We start from the raw sequence: 19,573 nt of genomic DNA, 5'->3' as shown, positions 1-19,573 counted from the left end.
TATCTTTGTTTCTGTATTTCACAAAGCTAATTTTTTAATTGCTGCTATTATACATATTGAACTTTCTCCCTTTTTTCCCCAACTATTGAACATTTTAAAGAAAATATGAATAGAAATATCTGGGGAGGGAAAATCTCTTATGATGTTGACTCGTTAAAGTTATTTTTTTTTAAAAAAAGCTAGCTCTTTACAGAAAGAAGATACTGTTAAATTTTTATCTTGGTGACATGATTCATATGTGAAATGCAATTTCTAAAACATGAATTTGTCAGTTCAAAGCAAACTTAATGCTTTGTTTCCGTATGGAGGGTTTTCTGCTGCTTCATAGATTCATGTTGCTGAACTGTCTTTGCCTCCTAATTAAAGCTTAAGCCTGGGACACTGTGTGGACTCTATTGGCCATACCCATGCCATGTAACTTTTGAGTTTCCTGCAGCTCTGAAACGTGCATTTTTGTGGTTTTTTTGGGACCCTTGAGAATGATCCTGAGTCTCATGCTGTGAGAAAATCAATGTTTAAAACTTACGGGCGTGTCACAAAGGCATTTAGAGTTGCCTTATCTGGCTGGGATGGTGTTGAGGAGTTAATTCGTTTGAACTCCTTGTAGTCATACTGTCTGAAGCAGCGTTCCAAGCCATTCTGAGGGGCATTAACAGGCTTCCTGTTGGAGACAACCAAGGAATGAGTTTGCATGTATTCAGTATGAATGATAAAGGAACTGTGGCACAAAATTGGGAGTATGGCCACTTATGTTGTGGATGTAAATTACGGAAAAGAGAGTAGCTACATCTTAAGGTGAAGGAGGCATCTTCATGAGGTAATCAAACAAACAGAATCACGATTATAGTGAGTCTTTTTCTAATTTGTTTTTAGAGTGATACAACTATGTCTGTTCAGTTTAATTTGCAGCCTACCCTTACCTGTATTGAGTAACCATGGTAATGCACTAACACCAGTATGGTAAAAGGATTCAATCTTAATTGGATAAAAGCCTTTTGAATATTTTGAGTCCTATTAGAAAGGTGTTACTCTTGAACATATAGTAGAATATACACTTTTAATATAGACAAAACCACGTGCATCTATTTCATGACAGTAATCCCATTTATTTACAGTAATGGGCCAGATACTGTTTTTCAAGTTGCCTGCTGTCTGACTTAGAAGAATATAAAGTATTGCTACGAAATGGCCTTTTCCTTTTATAGCTGTCTGACTTCCAGGGTCTAGCCTCAGCGTATTAGTCATGGGAGCTAGAAATACACCACAGTTAAATTATGGGTTTGTATCTCCAGGTGGTGCTTGAATTCATGGTTGAAGACTGTAGAAATTAATTTTGCTAAAGCAAGAAACAACAGGACATTAAGCTACTATGCCAGCTTTAGATGTACGCTTCAAAAATTTTTTGCTGCTCAGCATTATTCAGTAATCTTTAACTCAAATTGCAGGAAATATTTGAAATTCCATCCTAACAATATCCAACAGAGAATATTAAAGAAGCATTAGATTTCAAATGCCTGAGGGAAAATGTTCTCTTGCAACACCGTGGGCATTTGGATCTCACTAGTATATGCAGTATTACAGTCTAATATTATGCCTTACTTGGTCTAAAATGAAAGCCCAATTTTAATTCTATCTCCAAAAACTTGGCATACTGCAGTGAAAAATAATTTATTTGAATGTTGTTTTTTAATACATTGCAACTAACTTTAAAGCTTCCTCATATAAGACTCCCACTATGGCTTTTTGTAATCTGACTCTTTCATTAATACTTCAAATATGCTCCCAAAGATTTATCTCAGCTCTTTCATTGCTAATTTACAAGTTATAAGATCCCAAAGTTATGACAGAAGTTACTCCCATTCTATGCAATTTTTCTCTTAAGAGAAAACTTTAGAGTATCTTTGTGAACATATAAAGCACCAAAACAGGATGAATACACTGTTAAGAGACAGGTAATATTTGAATACAAGTGTAGTTTAATGACATATTTATACAATTCTGGTCTAGTTAATTTGTCAAACCCATTAGTAAACTTAAAGTGCTACAAGAAGTTTTATGTTTTTATAACCTATAATATGCTATACACTAAAGCTATTCCACAAGTGAGTCCTCAGCTCAAGATTCTGGGAAAAAAGCAGAAAAGTATTTCTAAAATTCATAAAGTCTCTAGCATGAAAATATTTCTTAATGTATGATTAAGTAATCTCAGTATTTGGCAGAGCAAGGGCAAGAGTGGTATGTTTCTGTTGAAAAATTGACATCTGCAGTCTTTAAAGGAATAGTAGGGGTTTTCCCAACTGTAGTGTTTTCCCTGTTCGCACTTTTGACTGATGTAGACAGATTGTTGTATATTTTGTGATACTTCATACCTGCTTAGAATGTCATGAGAAGCGGGTTTTTTAACAGTAACGGGCCAGTTGCATGTGAACCCCAACCAATGTGACTGGCTTGGCAAATTGGATGTTGGGGTAGGGGAGGAATGTGATGTAAAGACTTAAAACTGCTGTGAGAATTCAACAGAACAGCATGGTTTTGTCGTTCATCCTGTGCATATCAGGACTGTGAGTATAGGCATACATGTATATCATGCACATGGTTTGTATGTTTGTATGTTTGTATGACACAGCTACGCAGGACAGAAATTAGTGAAAATTAAGTAATGATACCATTAATTTAACTGTAATGCTAGTCTCAGTTCTTGCCAAACTGATGTCATTGATTTATTTAATGAAAGCTAGTGGATTATCACAGCCCAACTGTAAGATCTGCTATCAGTGCTGGGAACTCTGTCACCAAGTAGTACTGGTGGCCACCTGCTGGTCTCGGTTGCACCCAAACGTCTGATCAAATAGGGCGAGATGCTGTAGTGCAGGTGTCATTGTATCCAGTCCGAGGGATGGGAATGCACCTTTTGAAAGGCAAGAATATCCATGTCAAGGTAACAATGCCATCTTGTTGTGTAATCTTGGGACAGAAATGCACTTTTAAACAATAATCTGCATTGTTGGATAACACTTAGGTGATTTTGTAAACTTTGAGCCCAGCTTCCTTGAGCAAGAGAAGGCTTGTAAAATGCATTAGAAATATAGGTCTACATGGACTCCAAAATCAGTCTTATTACATGGGTTGAATTTCAATTTTATTGGCATACAAAAGTGTGTAACTATTTCTCTGATAATGGTTAACTGACTGTTCTATAAATCACAGTATAAGGAAAACAGAAGCAAATATAAAGCTTAATGTGCTATTGTACAAAGCTCTTCCCATGCTGCCTTATCTGTGCTGTGTATTTAAGTAGATGCTTCTTCTCAGTCTATTGTTTTGACAGTTTTTGTTCTGATAACTTGACCAGATGCAGTGAATATAAATACAGTGATTTGTAATGAGTTGTCTACTTTCTTATCATAGAATGGTTTGGGTTGGAAGTTGGAAGTTATCTTTTGATCTATTCAAACCCTCCTGCTGGGGGCAGGGGGGGGGGGGGGGCGGGGACGGGGGACGGGCACATCTTCCTTTAGATCAGGTTGCTCAAAGGCCCATCCAGCCAACCTTGAACACTTAGAGGATGGGGTATCCACAGCTTCTCCAGGCAACCTGTTCCAGTGTCTCACCCCTCTTATGGTAAAGATTTTCTTCCTTCTAATCTAAATCTGTCTTCTCTCAGATTAAAACCATTGCCCTTTGTCCTGCCATTACAGGCCCTTGTGTAAAAAGTCTCTCTCCATTTTTCTTGTGAGTTCCCTTTAAGTATTAAAGGCTCCAATTAGATGTCCCTGGAGTCTCTGGTTCTCCAGGCTAAAAAACCCTAGCGCGCTCAGCCTTTGTTAGTAGGAGAGCTGTTCCATCGCTCCAGTCTTTTTTTTGTGGCTCTTCTCTGGAGCCAGCCACATCTTTCTTGTGCTGAGGTCCGCAACTCTGGTTGCAGTATTCAATGTCTCCTCTCAGAAGAGTGGAGCAGGGTCTCCTCCCTTGACCTGCTGGCCATGCTTCTTTATATGCAGTCTGGGATACAGTTGGATTTGTGGACACGTTGCTTGGTCATACCTGATTTTTCATCTACCGATATCCCCAAGTCTGCTCTCAATCCATCTTCTTCCCAGTCTGTTACTGATTCCGGTGATTGCCCTGACCTGGGTGCAGGGTTTTGCACTTGTTGAACTTCATGAGGTTCACAGCCTGCTTCTTAAGCCTGTTAAGGTCTATCTGAATGGCATCCCTTCCCTCAGGCCTATCAACTGCACCACTCAATTTGCTGTCATCTGCAGACATATGCTGAGGGTGCGCTCAATCCCACTATGTCATAATGAAGATCTTGAGCAATACTGGTCCCGAAACATGTTCACCTGGGGATACCACTTGTTACTGATCTCCTTTCAGACACTGAGCGGTGGACTACAACTTCTTGGATGTGGCCATAGAGCCAATTTCTTACTCATCAAATGATCCATCCATCCATCAAATCCATAGCTCTCCAGTTTAGAGGCAAAGGTGTTGTGTGGGACTGTCAAAGGCCTTAGAGAAGTCAAGGCAGATGCCATCAGTTGCTCTTTCCTTGTCTACCAATGCAGTCATGCATATCAGAGAAGGCCACCGCGTTCATCAGGCATGATCTATCCTTTGTGAAGCCACGTCTCTGATCACCTCCCTGTTATCCATATGCCTTGACATAGCTTCTAGGAGGAAATTTTCCACAATCTCACAAAGTTAAGCTGTCATGCAAAGCATAAGAATGGTTAATAGGCTCCTCCTGTGACCATCTATATACCTCATGACATGTGAGGAAGTAATTATGTGTTTTAAGTGTTGGTAATTTTAGATATCGAAAGATTTCTTCTGTAAATGTAATTAATCCATTCAAATAGAAACAAAATTCTTAATTATGTCAGTGAATGACATGCAGCTTGTGACAGAATTCATGTGAATTCTCAGAATATGCACTGACCACTCTGCTGGCACTGTGCAAATTGAATATATAGATTCCATAAGTATCTCTTTGGCACCTGTCAGTGATGCTGTTTGTCATCTGCTGTCTTTTGCTAAGAGTTTGTTTGTTTCCTGGGTAGAATTATTTATTTGTGCTATTAGGAAACCCCCAAGTGAGCTTTTCTGTCTCTGCTTTATGAGACACCAAGTTGTATCCCTATTCAGTATGTGACTTGGTAAATTAACTGCACTGCTGTCGTGCTTGTGTTCTGAATCCCGTTGGCGGCACTGGGCAACACGTTCAATTCTGGTGCACAGCTGAACTTCTGTGAACTGTGATGATCATGAAATTACACACAGTGTGCAAGTGCTTCAACATTCTTTAAAAAGTGGCCTAGAAAATATGCTGCCTGTCATGTCAGAACAAGCACTATCTTTGGCATCGGTTGGCTTTTAAAACATGTTGTGCTGAGGTTATCGGTCACTCTGAATTCAAGGATGTGAGAGTGCAGATGTTGCGTAGAGCTGCAGGAGCAGCATACCTGTGACGGTGCTGGCCTTTGATTTTTTTTTTTCCAGCACATGGCATGTGGGAAAGTATAAAACTCCCTAGTCATGGATGAACTATGCAGTAAGTGTCACTTTGTAATTGAGGCCATGCAAATTATTTATTCTACATTTATTTCTACATTATTTTTTTAAAGGTCTCTTTGCTGGGATCAGATCCTTTGCTGAATGGGGCAAGGAAGCGGGAGAATGAACGTTCTGTATCTTTTTCTAATGTGTATAATAATTGTCATCTGTTTCATGGATTAGTGTGAAGATTAGGCTGTTGGTCTGCTTAAAAGTAAAGGACTAATGATAATGGTGAAAATATTGCTGCTTCCCTTAACATATGAAGGTGGATGAAAAACAAGCATTACAAAGAAATGTAACAGCAGCCATGACTTTAATTTGAGCAAGCCCAACTCAGGCAAAGGTTTTGGGCAAAGAAATTCACAGATAAAAGTGAGAAGGCCCCTAATACTGTATCACACATATAAAAAAAGACTTTTGTAAAATAATCGTGTGTGTAAAATGCAGGAATTACGTAACTTCTGCCTCCTGAAGCCATTTACAGGTTTTGTTTTGGACTGCCAATGTGGAAGATTAAATGTGAGTGTACGAGTTAATTAAATCCTATTTTTTACAGCTATGGAAATGAAAGGAGCCAATTGTTGTGGCCAACTAGATTGGTCAGTGACAGGTTCTATTTGAGAGAAGATCTTTCTGAATTGTTCAGAAACAATGAATTTTTAAACAAGGTCAACTGTTTTTAAAAAAACCCAGGTAAATATGATCTTTGTGGTTAAAGTCATACTCCAGAATTTGTAAATAACTAAAATTTCTTCAGAATACATGGAATTAGAAACACAAGGTGATAGATTTCAACCAGTTGTTGATACCCAGCTTTACTTCAAGGAGTCAAAATGTCTAATTAATTGTTGTAGTCTTACTATCACAAAAGGACATCAGTTTTATTTTCATGCCAAAAGCTGAGCTATAATATACTCACAGCAGTAACAGTACTATGTCATTGCCATGACTGAGGAGTTGTTATTGTTAGTCTGGGTTGTTTTGTTGTTGGGTTTTTGGTTGGTTTTTTGTTGTTTTTTTTTTAAACTCTGCAAAAGCAAGAAATTTGGCAGTGATTGGCTGATGCTGTAAAGACATCCTTACACATCCATCTGCAGGATTATTATCAAGTAATAGGTTGTGTGTGTGGTACTGTAATTTCCATTATATTGCTGTTTATCTTTGGTGTAAATTGGAGTCAGGGGTTGCTAGAAAGAGTGGGTCAAACTGAGAAATGATTAATAATTGAGATGCGTGATGCAAAAACTAAACTTAAAAAGCCATGAACACACCACTTGGAATTTTTGAAATTGTCCAATTCATTTAAATATTTTTATTGTATGATACTAAGGTAGAAAGCTAAGCTTCTGTGAGAGCTCAGGTCCTCTTTTTGGGGAAAGGAATAGGGCGAACATGCACCATTTTAATGGTGGTTTATAATTTGGGCCTGCCAAACCAATGCTATTCACACTGACATCCTGTCTTTCCAAACAATGAAGTAATATATTAAGGTAATTAAAGACAATTGCTTTTAATAGCATAAAATTACTATAATTATTTTGTTTTCCAGATAACAAATGCATGTTTATAACTTCTGTGACCACATCCAGAGTTTTACTACTGGAATTCACAGAGAAACCATAAATAGTTATTGTTCCATTATGTTTAATGTCAGTGATATGAATTTAACTCTATTTTATTTAAAAATCAGTCAGGACAGGTTTGATTCTCATGTTAAACAGTTTAACATAAGCCCATCCTTCATTTTCAAAAGCTTGTTCATGTTTTGTCTACACCTGTTGATCGCAAATCATACACCCAACACAAATGGTAAGCAACATCTTTTAAAAGAAAAAATTAAATTAATGTGTGTACTGAAAGAAAAGCAAGCTTCAAAATGCTTCTGTGTTGTAGCCATTTCATCAGGTAACTACCCAGCCTATTAGAAAAGTTGGTAGCTTGCATGCTGTTTCCTCATATTTCATGACACATTCAGGGTGCCTATAATGACATTTTCCCCTCCGAGACTGGAAAGCCTTTTTCTGGCAGAAGCTGTTTAGAAATCCATTAAAAAAAAAACCAACCATATTTCAACTATTTATTTTGAAACATAGGTTGGGCAAAGCAGCCAAGAATTGCACTGAATTTTCAGTAACCTGGGACGTTGCAACAAAACATGCAATTTTGCCTGTACCATATCATTGCTATTCAACTAGGCTCTCTTTTTTCTTTGTTAATTACTGCGGCTGAAAAGATTCCTCAGTATGTGAAGAGCAGCTGTTTGTATAGAGGACATTTGTATCTATGTTTGTTGATCTTTGACGGTTTTATCAATTTAGCGGTCATATGTAGTGAAGTTACATATGCTGTGTTGAGAATAATACATGTAATTCTGATATTTGTACTAATTGTACTGTGGCAAATTTCTTTGATATGTTTTCCCCTGTGCTATTGCAAGTTTTGTCTGTCTAAATTTTGGTTATATACATAATATCACCCATTTTAAAAACATTTAACTTGTTCCTTTAAAAACCTAAATAATTTAAGTTCCATAGAAACATCTGTTTAGGTATAATTGCAGTTTTCCATGTGAAGCATTTTAACCATCTCCCGTGTTGCCTGTTAGCAAGGTCTTTTTTTTTTCTTAAGAAACTAAAAGTGAAAGACAAGCAAATGGTTTGAGATTAGATGAATAATTATGTTAATGCTCATGAAATAGAACCTGAGGAATCAAACATTATGATATGGGAGTATCAGGATGGCTTTCTAAATGCTGAGGTTTTAGACTGGCTTGGGCAGGACATGCAGCCCTAGTGACTCAGAATTACAGGCTCAGGGGTTTGTTCCCTGGCTTCAACAGAAGTTGAATGTGTTTTTAGGCTCTGAAATTGTTTACAGTTCCCCACCTAGGCCTTGTGTTTGTGCGTATGTGTGTGGCTCATTGAAGTCACTTGGTCTCAAGGGATAGTGCAGATTACTGTCCTTGTATTGGACCCGTATTACAGAATCACAGAATGACAGGGGTTTGAAAGGACCTCTGGAGATCATCCAGTCTACCTATTTGAGATATTAAGCTGATTTCATTCCTAAAATTCTACCCCTTGATGAGGAAGCTTGTTTTTCTGTCCTTGTATCTCAAGTTCCCTGCTGGGTGTTGATGCTGGTTTTGCAGTGGGTTAGCAGGCAGTGTCATTATGGGGGCTGAATGCTGGACCATGAGTCTTGGCAATAAGCAGCAGCACAACTGAAGTGCATATCACACAGTCAACTCCTGCCACTTTTGAGGTCATAGAAGAGCAAATAGGGCCCACTTGCAAAAGGTGACTGGACAGAGTTGATGCTTTTTGAGAAGCTTTTTGATAGAGGAAATCCCAATGCAAAAGGGACCGGGACTGTATAGTGGACTAACATCGAGCTGCGCTGCAGGGCCCAGCCTGTGTGTAATTGTTTCTGAGAAGAAAAATAAGTAGTAAGTTCAAGGAACTCCTGAGAAATGATAGCAAAATTAGGAGGAGAAAGAACTGTCTGAAGCCAACAGGGCTCAAAACAGGACTGAACGTGGAGAAAGGTGATAGAGTGACAAATGCATTCAACCTGCAAATGTAATCAGACAGGCATGTTCCCCTGCTGAAGAAGGGATTTAGCAACTTTGAACTCAAAATCATGTGATTTCTTCCTCCTCCTGGCTAGATTAAAAAGGGGAGTGATGTTTTTAATATTATATCATGCTTAACAAACCATTGCGTGCTGTGTCAAGCTCATTTTCACTATCAGCTCTGGCTAAAAACCATTGCTATCTGTAGTCTAGCCTGAAGGTGACAAGAGATTTGAATCATTGTAATTAGGCACTCATCATACTGCAAAAGATACAACTATCTTGATGAATCGGCATATAAAAAAATGTTGTAGGGTTTTTTTTGTTGTTGTTTAACTGCAGTTGGTGCCTGGGAATGTGAGAGCAGAAATGAGTTTGAGAACTGAGGCGCTTTCCTCAGCGTGACAGCTATAGTCCTGTTCTCTGTGTGGAGAAAGTTAAGATGTTTTTGTTCTCCAAGCCTTCCTGACACCTTCAAGTGTTCCTGGGCCTCTCCCAGGTTTTGCTTGACAAACATTTCCATAAGTTCCACTTCTTTCTGATTTTAAGAAACGTGTAAGAATTCACTCTCCATGCTTAAGCAAGAGCTCTGAAATGAGTTATTGTTTGCCTTTTAGAATTGTAGCTCCAGGGCACACTTTTCCTATGAAGTTTAAGTGATGAAAAAGTGGATCTGCCCAGCAAAGTCAGCATTGTGGTTGGATGTGGCAGAAATGGGGTATAAGGAACTTTATCCCTCTGGGGAAAGGCGTTTCCATACAGTCCAAAATGTTAGGTTTTGTGACACCCATTACTGCTGCCTTGTGTTAATAATTAGGTTTTGTTCTCATTTTCTCTTACATTTTAGAAAATGTGCAGAAAACATTCCTGAGGTATGTATGGCTTTCACCAGGTGGAGGTGCATTGCAATTTTTACCTTTTCTTTCTGGAACAATGAGTTACCCTTCAGTCTTCTTCTCGAAGATACATTACTTTTTCTTATCACTCATCCACACATCTTTCCTCAGAGCTTGGATAACATTCCTTTTGATTATTAAGATGTTAAATTGTTCGAAAATGAATCAGGGAATGGCACTTATTGCCCAGTAGCATGCTTACTGTGCAGTGGAGTCTTGCCATAACCACAGAGTGTTTGAATTCAGGGTCCTAATGTCAATTTATAAGTGCTGCAGTTTTGAAAAGTGAAATGCAAATAGGGAGTCACATACTTACTTCAGGCAGTGGCAGTTGAAATGTGATAATGTACTTCAAGGGTCGCGTGGGGTAGTGACTTCTATGAACTGTGGATCTTTAAGAGTTTTGAAGAATAAGTGTTTTTAATGAACGTTTTACAGTTTTATGGAAAACTAAAAATAAATACATAATTTTGCTAGTTAAGCTGATTTGGAATATACTGAAAATAGATTTCCGGCTTTTTTTTTGTAAAAATTTGCTCTTCTGGAGTGAGTAAATGCTAGTTCTGTTGGTCATGGAAACTTTGTTTTGAGATTAGGGTAGAAATTGATTCATCTGCAGTAGTAACTAAAGGTTTTCAGCCTTTGATGTTCAACATGAAATATAGCTGAGAGTTTTCCTATCTTCAAGTTATGAACTGAGGTAGTTAACACTTAGCTCATAGTAGCAGCAATAGTTTCCAGATAGACAACAGATGCATTTATAGTCAGAACACTGTTATTCCCCCACCTGTTTTTTCGAGTCTTGTAAGCAAAATCTGCTGAGTAAGGGAACAGCATTTTTCTTTGATTACCTGAAGAGGCAACTGATCACACAGTCTGCCTCTCAGTTTTCACGCTCATTTTTTGAGCTAGTTGGCCAATTTAATGGCTAAGGTAGAGGCCTTATGAAGGTCCAAAAGTATATATGTTCTGTGAAAAATCTAAGGACATCTAAATAAGTGTTCCCTTCCTCAGACTCCTCAAAAGGCTGTGACCTGAGCTTAAGGTTTGCTTGTTTGTTTGTTTTTTTGATTTGGCTTTTGATATCAATCCTTAAATATATAATTACTGATTTCCTGAGAAAGTGTGTTGCTCTGGGGCAGCCATTTTGTGCTGCTTTTTGCTTGGCTTGTGTGAGAAGCATGTAGTAGCAGAGGAGAAGAAAGAAAAGGGAATTGCAGGGCCTGGCTACAAAGAAGTAAATGAGTGTATTGCATGTGGAATTTGGGGAAACTTGAGGGGAAAAAATGAGGAACCTAATGGGTATGTTTGGGAATGTGAGGGTGACATAATAGTGTTTGGCTTGTAGATCACCAATCCATAGAAGATCGGATAAGCTGCAGTACCATGAACTCTCCATATGTCTTCTGGATTGCAACCTGCAGATGTTGTGGCATATGAGCACACCAAAAATAAAATTTTAAGTAATTCTTGTCATTCTTGTTGCCATGTTGGTTTTAGTGTGATCGCTTACTCATCACGGGCAATGCTTTCTGTGTTTTCTGCTGACAGAAAAATATTTCCTTGTTCTTACATGTTGATATATTGCTTCATTTAAGGGAGAATCTTGGTGTTGCCTTCAGCACAAATGATGTATGCATTTGCGTTTCTGGAACACTTTCAGAGTTTCCTATTTGCTTTTATCTCCTCCGCAGAATGAGCATCTGTTTCTAGTTTATCTTTTCTGAAGATCAGCATAGATTGTTGATTACAGACTGCAATAAATTAACTTGTTGACTTTTGCCACATTTCATGTTTATGTAATATATCTGAACAATGTTGAAGATTTATAGAAGACTTTAAAAATTAATCCAAGACATAAATGTTTGGGAACAAAGCTTTTTCTTTTTTTTTTTTTAACTGGTTTGTAGTTCTAAAAGCCTGCTGCATAAAGTTGCATGTCTCTTTCTGAAACAAGGTTTTTTTTATTTTAATTGTTGACGGGTTTATTTGGTGATTTATTAAATATCTGACTGTGAAAAACTGACAGTATAGCCTCATAAAGCTGAAAACTGTTGTTATCTTTACTTGTATAAACCAGAAGGGGAGGGGAAAGATAATTTGAAAATGCAGATATTTATTTAAAGGAAAAAAAATACAGGTTTTGTCATGTGTTCATTAATTGCTTTTAAAGGAATTTACTTTCAAGTTATTGTATGCAAAATAGACTTTCCTATAGTCATGATGTAATTCTTCATTAATTTGTTTTCTGAAATTACTGAATCAGTGGGAGAAATTTTACTTTTTCAGCAGAAACAGCTGAATTACTCTTTTACGTATGGGTAACACGCTGGTTTGGTTTTCAGTTGCAATTTATAGAAACAATTTAGTTCTTGCCTCTGTTCTGTTTTGGTATTCTAACCAGATCTAGCACTTTGAACAGGTCAGTGCTTTGAGCTGGAAATATTACTCAAGCTAAACTTTTTACATAAGCAAACCCTCAAGTTTGCCTCTTAGCATAGTTCTGGGTGTGTTCTTTTGAGGTTAAAGTGTAGGGGCCAGCAAGTGATGGAAGTATGCCAAGTGTTTGCCCAAGAAGAAAATACCCATTTTCCATTCTCTGCTCACTGAATGGCAGAATGGCAGGGGTTGGAAGGGACTCCGAAAGATCATCTAGTTCAGGCACCATGCCAGAGCAGGATCACCGAGACTAAATAACATAGGAACACATCCAGATGGGTTTTGAATGTCTCCAGAGAAGGAGACTCTACAACCTCTCTGGGCAACCTGTTCCAGTGCTCCATTTTTCCTTATGTTCACATGGAACTTCCTATGCTCCAGCTTGTACCTCTTGCCCCTTGCCCTATCGCTGGCCATCAATGAGAAGAACCTGTCTCGGTCCTCCTGACACTCACCCTTTACATATTTATAGACAGTGATAAGGTCACCCCTCCATCGCCTTCTCCAAGGTAGAGACCCAGCTCTCTCAGCTTGTTCCTCATAAGGAAGATGTTCTACTCCCTTAATCGTGTTTGTGGCCCTGTGCTGGAGTCTTTCAAGTAGCTACCTGTCCTGGACATCGTGATCTTCTCTTCAAGATCCCTATTTGTACTCAACCTTAGTTGTCACGTGCCTGGCTCTTGGAGATTGTGAATAACAAACAAATCCGAGAACATTCTCATTCCCAATATGAGAACATTGTAATGCATTTCAGCTTTTTTTTTTAATCCAAAGAAATCATCACAGATTTCATAGACAGAATGGTAAGAAATTCCAAGAAGTGTTGTGGTTTTTTGGGGTTTTGTTTTGGCTTTTTTAATGGTACGTGGTGGTGGGTTGAGCAAAACCAGTCCTGGAGGAGAAAATTGCAAACTCCTTTATAATGTAATGGATTTTTTTTCTATTTTCCACCATAGAAATTATAAATATTCTGAGCTTGTTGGGATGGTCTTGTTGGGACCAGCTGTACTGGTCCTGTTTGGTTCTTTTAATGCTGTTCTCCTGCTTCTCTGTTGCTTCATGCAGCTCCTCTGTCACTCTTGTGAAAGACTGACCATGGTGGATTTAGCAACATTTGCAAAGGTAAAAGCCACCATTTACTCAGAGTCCATCATTTGAAACATCCTCTTCAGAATATTGCTAACTAAGTACAATCCTAATTCTTTGTCTTTAAGGTGACAAATCATCCATGGCAGTCTTTGTTTTCCTAATGTTGCCACATGAGAAGCCTTCCCAAACACAGTGCTACGCCTTTTCCACCAAAGTGGGCATTTGGTGGGCTTTCCCCCTCTCTATCTGCTGGTCTTCACAATATTTTCTCCCTGTTCTGTAGGTGATGAGTGAGAAAAAGGAAGAGTCGAGCCTTATGAAGAAGGAATCCAGTTAAACTGACTGAAATTAAGAAGAGACATTTACATTTACAAATGTGTGTTTACCTGCTTGGGACAACACCCTGGAAGTTTCCTGTATCTGCGTGTTTGTTGGTATATGTACTGAATTTGCTTTAAAAAATAGAAATAAACCAAAACTTCCTTGTACCATTCTTTTCACTTAAGGTAAGTTTCAATTCTTGCTCTTGTGTTGATGGCAACAATCCTAATATTAGTATCATTAATATCAATGGCTACTGAATATTGATTTTATTGGCATAAGTGTAAAAGTTGTCTTTGTGTTGTGAAAAATGCCTATTGAAATTGTGTAAAAGTCAGTCTCTTTATTGTAACTTGAAGGCAGAAAAAACCTGGGAAAGCCTTTAAAGAACTAGGGCCAGCTAAATCAGCTTGTGATTAGATGAAGTGCCAGTAAGGAGTATTGTTCTGGCAATGTTGAATTTAATCTGTTATCTATTTGTTGTCATTGGGCAAATGATTACCTTGGAGATTTGAAAATGGGAATTCCACTGTACAACTTTATTTTATATAAATATAAAAGCGTGCATGTATGTACAGGCAAGAGAATAGGTACTACTCTGTCCCCATATAAAATGGTGGCTTGTGAGAGATATATCAAGAACCGAGTAGTTTGAATGGGTGCTTTGAGGCTTAAACTGAAACCAAGCAAAAATGTGCAGCCTGCCTATTTTGCCTATAATAGGGTCAACATCGGGATCCATGATCCCTTTGATCTTTACATAAAACAGATGAAAATGCATAAATTGCTTCTAATCAGAGATGAATTAAAGGCAAGTAGCCTCCCGGAGGACAAAGCACCCCAGGCACCCATCAACAGCCTTACCAAATGACAGACCTGGAGGAGACTTCAAAGCTGCAGACACAACTGCCAGTGAAATCCACCAAGAATCTAGATACCATTAAAAAGAAAAAGCCAAAAAAACAATTTTCACAGTTTACAAGTGCCCAGAACTCTTTCTTAAGAAAAAGTGACAGGAACACACTACGTGGACTTGCTTTTTAAGCTGCTAAATGTTCTTTTTCTTTTAGAGGAGTTGATAAAGGCAATACTTGCTTGTTTAATTTAGTCCAAAAATGTGTTCAGGCATGACAAACGTTGGTAATTTTTGTGTCAGGTAGGGTTTACTCAAATTGAGTGGCATATTGTTTTGAAGCTGAAGTATGTGTTTTTAGTGGAGGCAGATAAGACATTTATTGTAATTGCTTCCTTGGTTGTCATCCATATTTGTCACTGTGCACACAAGCATGGTTAACATTCTTCAAACTGCAGGAGGAGGAGGAAATGTAGGGAAGTATCAGGCTTGGTTTTGGCAGGGAGGAAAGATTTGGGGCAGTAATTATATTGTGAGCAGTTTTTGTGGGGAAAAAGAATAATTTTGTCCCAAGTTAACTCAGAATTCAGGTTCTCTTCTAGCTCAGGTAACTCAATTAAATAGTGTTGATATATTAATATCAGTAATGTTAAATATAAGAAATAATCTTGAATAAAAAATACTAATTGCTGGGCTGTTTCAGGAGAGGGGTTAGGGTTCTGTTTATGAGAAAATACCAAAATTGCATCTAGCATTTGTAAGGATAGAGAATAAACACAGTTTTACAGAATACTAAAATACTGCTTTTAATAATGACTGATATAGTCCCTTCAAAATAAATATTGTATTAGGAAGGATTACCTGCTGCTAATTCTATACTTTGCCTAGGTATCGTATACAGCAGAACACATCTATCCAAGACCACATAAATTTGGGAGTTACTTGGACTATAAGAACAAATCCCATATCCAAGTAAGTAACTGCGTATGAATTGTTCTGTGAACTGAATGATTTGCTACAGGTGAGGTCAGAAAGCTTGCATAATTTTTTGTTCGAAGAACTTATTTTTAGTTGCTTAGGACTTTCAGTGCTGTAACTGAAGTATCTGTTACATGTTTGTCTTGGGCTGTTGTTTTTTGGAAAAAGAAAGCAAAAAGATGTTGTTGGTCTAAGGATGAAGCTAGGAAAAATTGCTGGGGGCTTGCTTTCTCTCTGTGTTTTTCCTACATCCCAGAGTCACTGTAGCTCTGTTCTTTTGAGCAGACATTTTAAATTAGGTTTTGAAAAAATGGAGTTTGGCAATGTCTTGTGGTACCTTTGAGTTTAACAGTTAACTTTCCAAAGCTAACTTCACTGAGTGCACTTTCTCAATTTTGGGCCACTGAGCAGACTGCACATAAGCCTTCCTCGCAGCAAGAGAGAATGAACAGAGACTGGCTCTAGACACAAGGGGCACAGCTGGACTTTCCTTACAAAAACAGATCCTGACTGATCCTATCAATATCTGGACTGACATGGCAGAAGGCTGTAAGGCAGAGCAGGAAGTCTGGAGACCTACAAAGAGAAGAGTACAATCTCAGGAGAAGTACAAAGAGAACAGAGAAAATAAAGTATGAAACTAAAGAAAAGACAAATCAAGTGTTCTGAATAAAACTCAGTGGTCTGTGATAGTGCAGAGCAACAAACTACCTGATTATGGACTTTTTCCTAGCGTGAAAAATGTGGTCTTTGTCATGATTTAGAGAATCATCCTATTCCCTTTGCTTTTCCTCTGATGCTCTTTTTCTGCTTAACAACAAAACCTCCTCTAACACTGAGTCATACTTCATTGACTGCTTGGTATATATAGCCTAAAAAGAAAGTCACTCTTCTCTTCCATGAGCACCTGGAAAATTGTTGTAGGTAAGATGCTACAGCATCACTGTTTGCTTCTGTCTTACACCTTTGATCACTGTGGATCCTTCGAATTAGGTTGAGCCTTGTGCTCTTGGGACTTCTGTCTGTGTCACACACTTGGCAAAGAGAAAATCAAAGTCCACTGTTAATGCACTGAAAATAAGTGTCATAATACAGCAGTCTTCCTTCTATACAGTGTCAAGTAGCACAGGTGCAGATTGATACTGCTAGGCAACACAGCAGCTTAGCATGTTTGGATTTTATTTTTAAGCAGTGCTCTTTCTCAAATCCCCCTTCTAGACACAGGGAAATTTTGGCTATTTACTTCATATTTGCTATGTAAATCTACTTGGTAAGGAAAGATGATGTCTGCATTAAGCAATCAGCATGATGGACTCATGAGACTCTTAGCAATATCTTCAGGCTCCCCTTAAGGTAGGAGTATGCATTAATCAACCAGACAGAATGCCAAGTGTTGCTGCTTCTAAACTGGGGCTCACAGGGGCATGAGATGCCTTGGGGATTTGATTCACAATCTGGGACAGTTTACCTTGGGATGGTTGTTCTGATTATTGGACTGCCTGTGCTTCAGGGGCAATGCAGTTGCTTATGTAGCAGTTCCACAAATTACATGTTGGCAAATTAAGGAAAACTGAAACTGGTGTTAGTGTACCACTGGCACCAAGCTGTACCTTGCATCAGTTCAGAACTGTGAAATACTCATTTCACAAGTAGCTGAGCCACTCTGCAACAGGGTGAGAACCCCTTCATCCCCAAGAAAAAGAGAATTAGGTGGACAATGGGAAGGACAGCTGTTGCATTTGTTCTGTGATAACGTGCCCTGTTAGAGAACTGGTACCCTGAACTAGAGGAATTGTATAATTTGTATTGCCCCTCAATCTTTTATATTCTATGTTTAAAAGCAGTGTCGATAAGGAATAAACAATTTAATGCCATGAGTACTGCAATGCTTCCTGAGACGTCCAGTTTTCCTAAATACACTCTCCAGCAACAAAGGTATTTTTAAAGGGATTTATTTACAGGATTCCTCTAACTGCATGGATGTTAGGTTTTTTTACAGTTGGGATATTTCTGCTTATGAAGAACCCAAACAAGGACATACAGTTCTCAAACTTTTAAAACTACTACTGATCTAATCTGGAGAGCTTGTATTCGACAGGAGTCATAGCGCTGACACTATGCATTTTGCATGTGATCAATGGCCATTCTCTTAAATTATGGTAATTTGATCAGGAAAATATTTTGCTGTTTCATATTTACAAAATGGTTAAAATACCATTCTCCTTTTTCTTCATCATTGTCTTTGTCATCATCTCCATTGTTGTTAGGGATTTATCACCTTTATGGCCTTTCAGTCCACGGAGTTGGAGATAAATGGCTTTGTGCTCATTTGTGCCTAAACTTGCTTTTGATTTCCATCTGACACAGTACGCCTCATTTTTTTAGGCTGTGACCAAACAATATAGTGAACTTCAATTTTCAGATTACCTATACCCCCATTTTATTTAGGAAGGACAAAAATGTTTCAGTCTCCAGTTTGTTCACTTCTTTGCTGTCAGCAGTTGAACTGATAACCTTCATTGCTCTGTCTCCAGCTTCCTTCTCAGAAATAAAAATGAGGAGAAAAAAGTTCTCTTTACCTGTCTGTAACTCTGTGGAAGATATTTGTGGCTTGCTGATGTGCTAGTGCTGTCTTGGTTTCTGAGCAGAGCTTGGATGCAGAAAGTTGTTTCTTCTTCCTATCCTACAGAGAATGGGCAGAAGATGAGAATAGAGCACGTGAGTGTGGCTCAGTTTGTGTGGATCATCTAATGGGGAGATACCTCTAGTTGTTCCATTCTCTGTTGCTTATAAAACCAAGTTGAATCATCACAGATTATAGTCTGTTTTATTAATGGAAACTGTGCCTGGTTTTGGTTTCTCTTAACATTCCAGACTGTAGATTGTGGTTGTCTAGAAGCTCTTGTGCAATGCCCATGGCATTACAATGTAGGGGGATGAACAACAGGGGAAAAGAGCAACTGCAGATGTCTCAAGGTAGACATCTCTGCCCGGTCAAACCTTTTAGATAGCAAATAGAAGCTAGGCTTGTTCTGTGATACTGCCCTCTCAGCTTCTACTGCTCTGCTGGGGAGGAGAAAGCACTGTTCCCATCGCCTTCAGAGGTGTCCTCTGCTTGTGGAACTGTTGTGTCCCACTGTCTCCAGCTGAAAACACCTTGCCAGATATCGGTGATTCACATTATATCTCTCCTGAGAATGCAGTTTTAAGAGCCATCTTTTTGGCAGCCCTGCCAGCTGACACAGCTCTTGCTACTGGTAAATTATTTGTAGGGATGCCTGATGTGCTGGTTCAGGGAATTTGAACTGGTTTTAAATAGAACATTTTTCTTTGTGTGGCCTTGTAAACAGTTGTACCAGTGCAACTGAAGGGGGATCAACAGCTCTGGATGTTTTAGGGTCCCTCCTAAGGACCCCCTGTGCTGGGGATATGAGTGGAGCAGAGAAGTTGCTGCTGTCAGTTTTGTGCTTTCCTGTAGCTGGCAAGGTAACCTTGTTCTTAAGGTTGATAAGGTTCTGCAGTTTGAAGGATGAGTTGGGGTGCACAGTATCCAACCAATTGAACTGATTTTATTAGGACTCTGTTCTGGAATTTTGGAGATGCCTGTAACGAACCCCATTACTACCCAGCATCAACTTTTAAGTGTAATATTAGCAATGACTTTGTGCATTCCTGTATATATTAAATGCATCCCTGATTTCCCCTTTAGCTGTGCCTCGACCCACTGATTTAGACTCCTGGAACTCTTGAAAGTGTAATGCTAAAAATTTTTGGCAAAAAGTTTATAAAGAATGTGTGCAAAAACAATGCACAAAAAGATTCTAGAAAAACAGTGTTTTCATGATAGTGGTGACTCGAGGGTAT

The sequence above is a fragment of the Gallinula chloropus genome, assembly GCF_964237585.1.
Source record: "Gallinula chloropus genome assembly, chromosome: 3".
NCBI lineage: Eukaryota > Metazoa > Chordata > Aves > Gruiformes > Rallidae > Gallinula > Gallinula chloropus.
Note: the sequence above shows the minus strand (reverse complement) of the source record.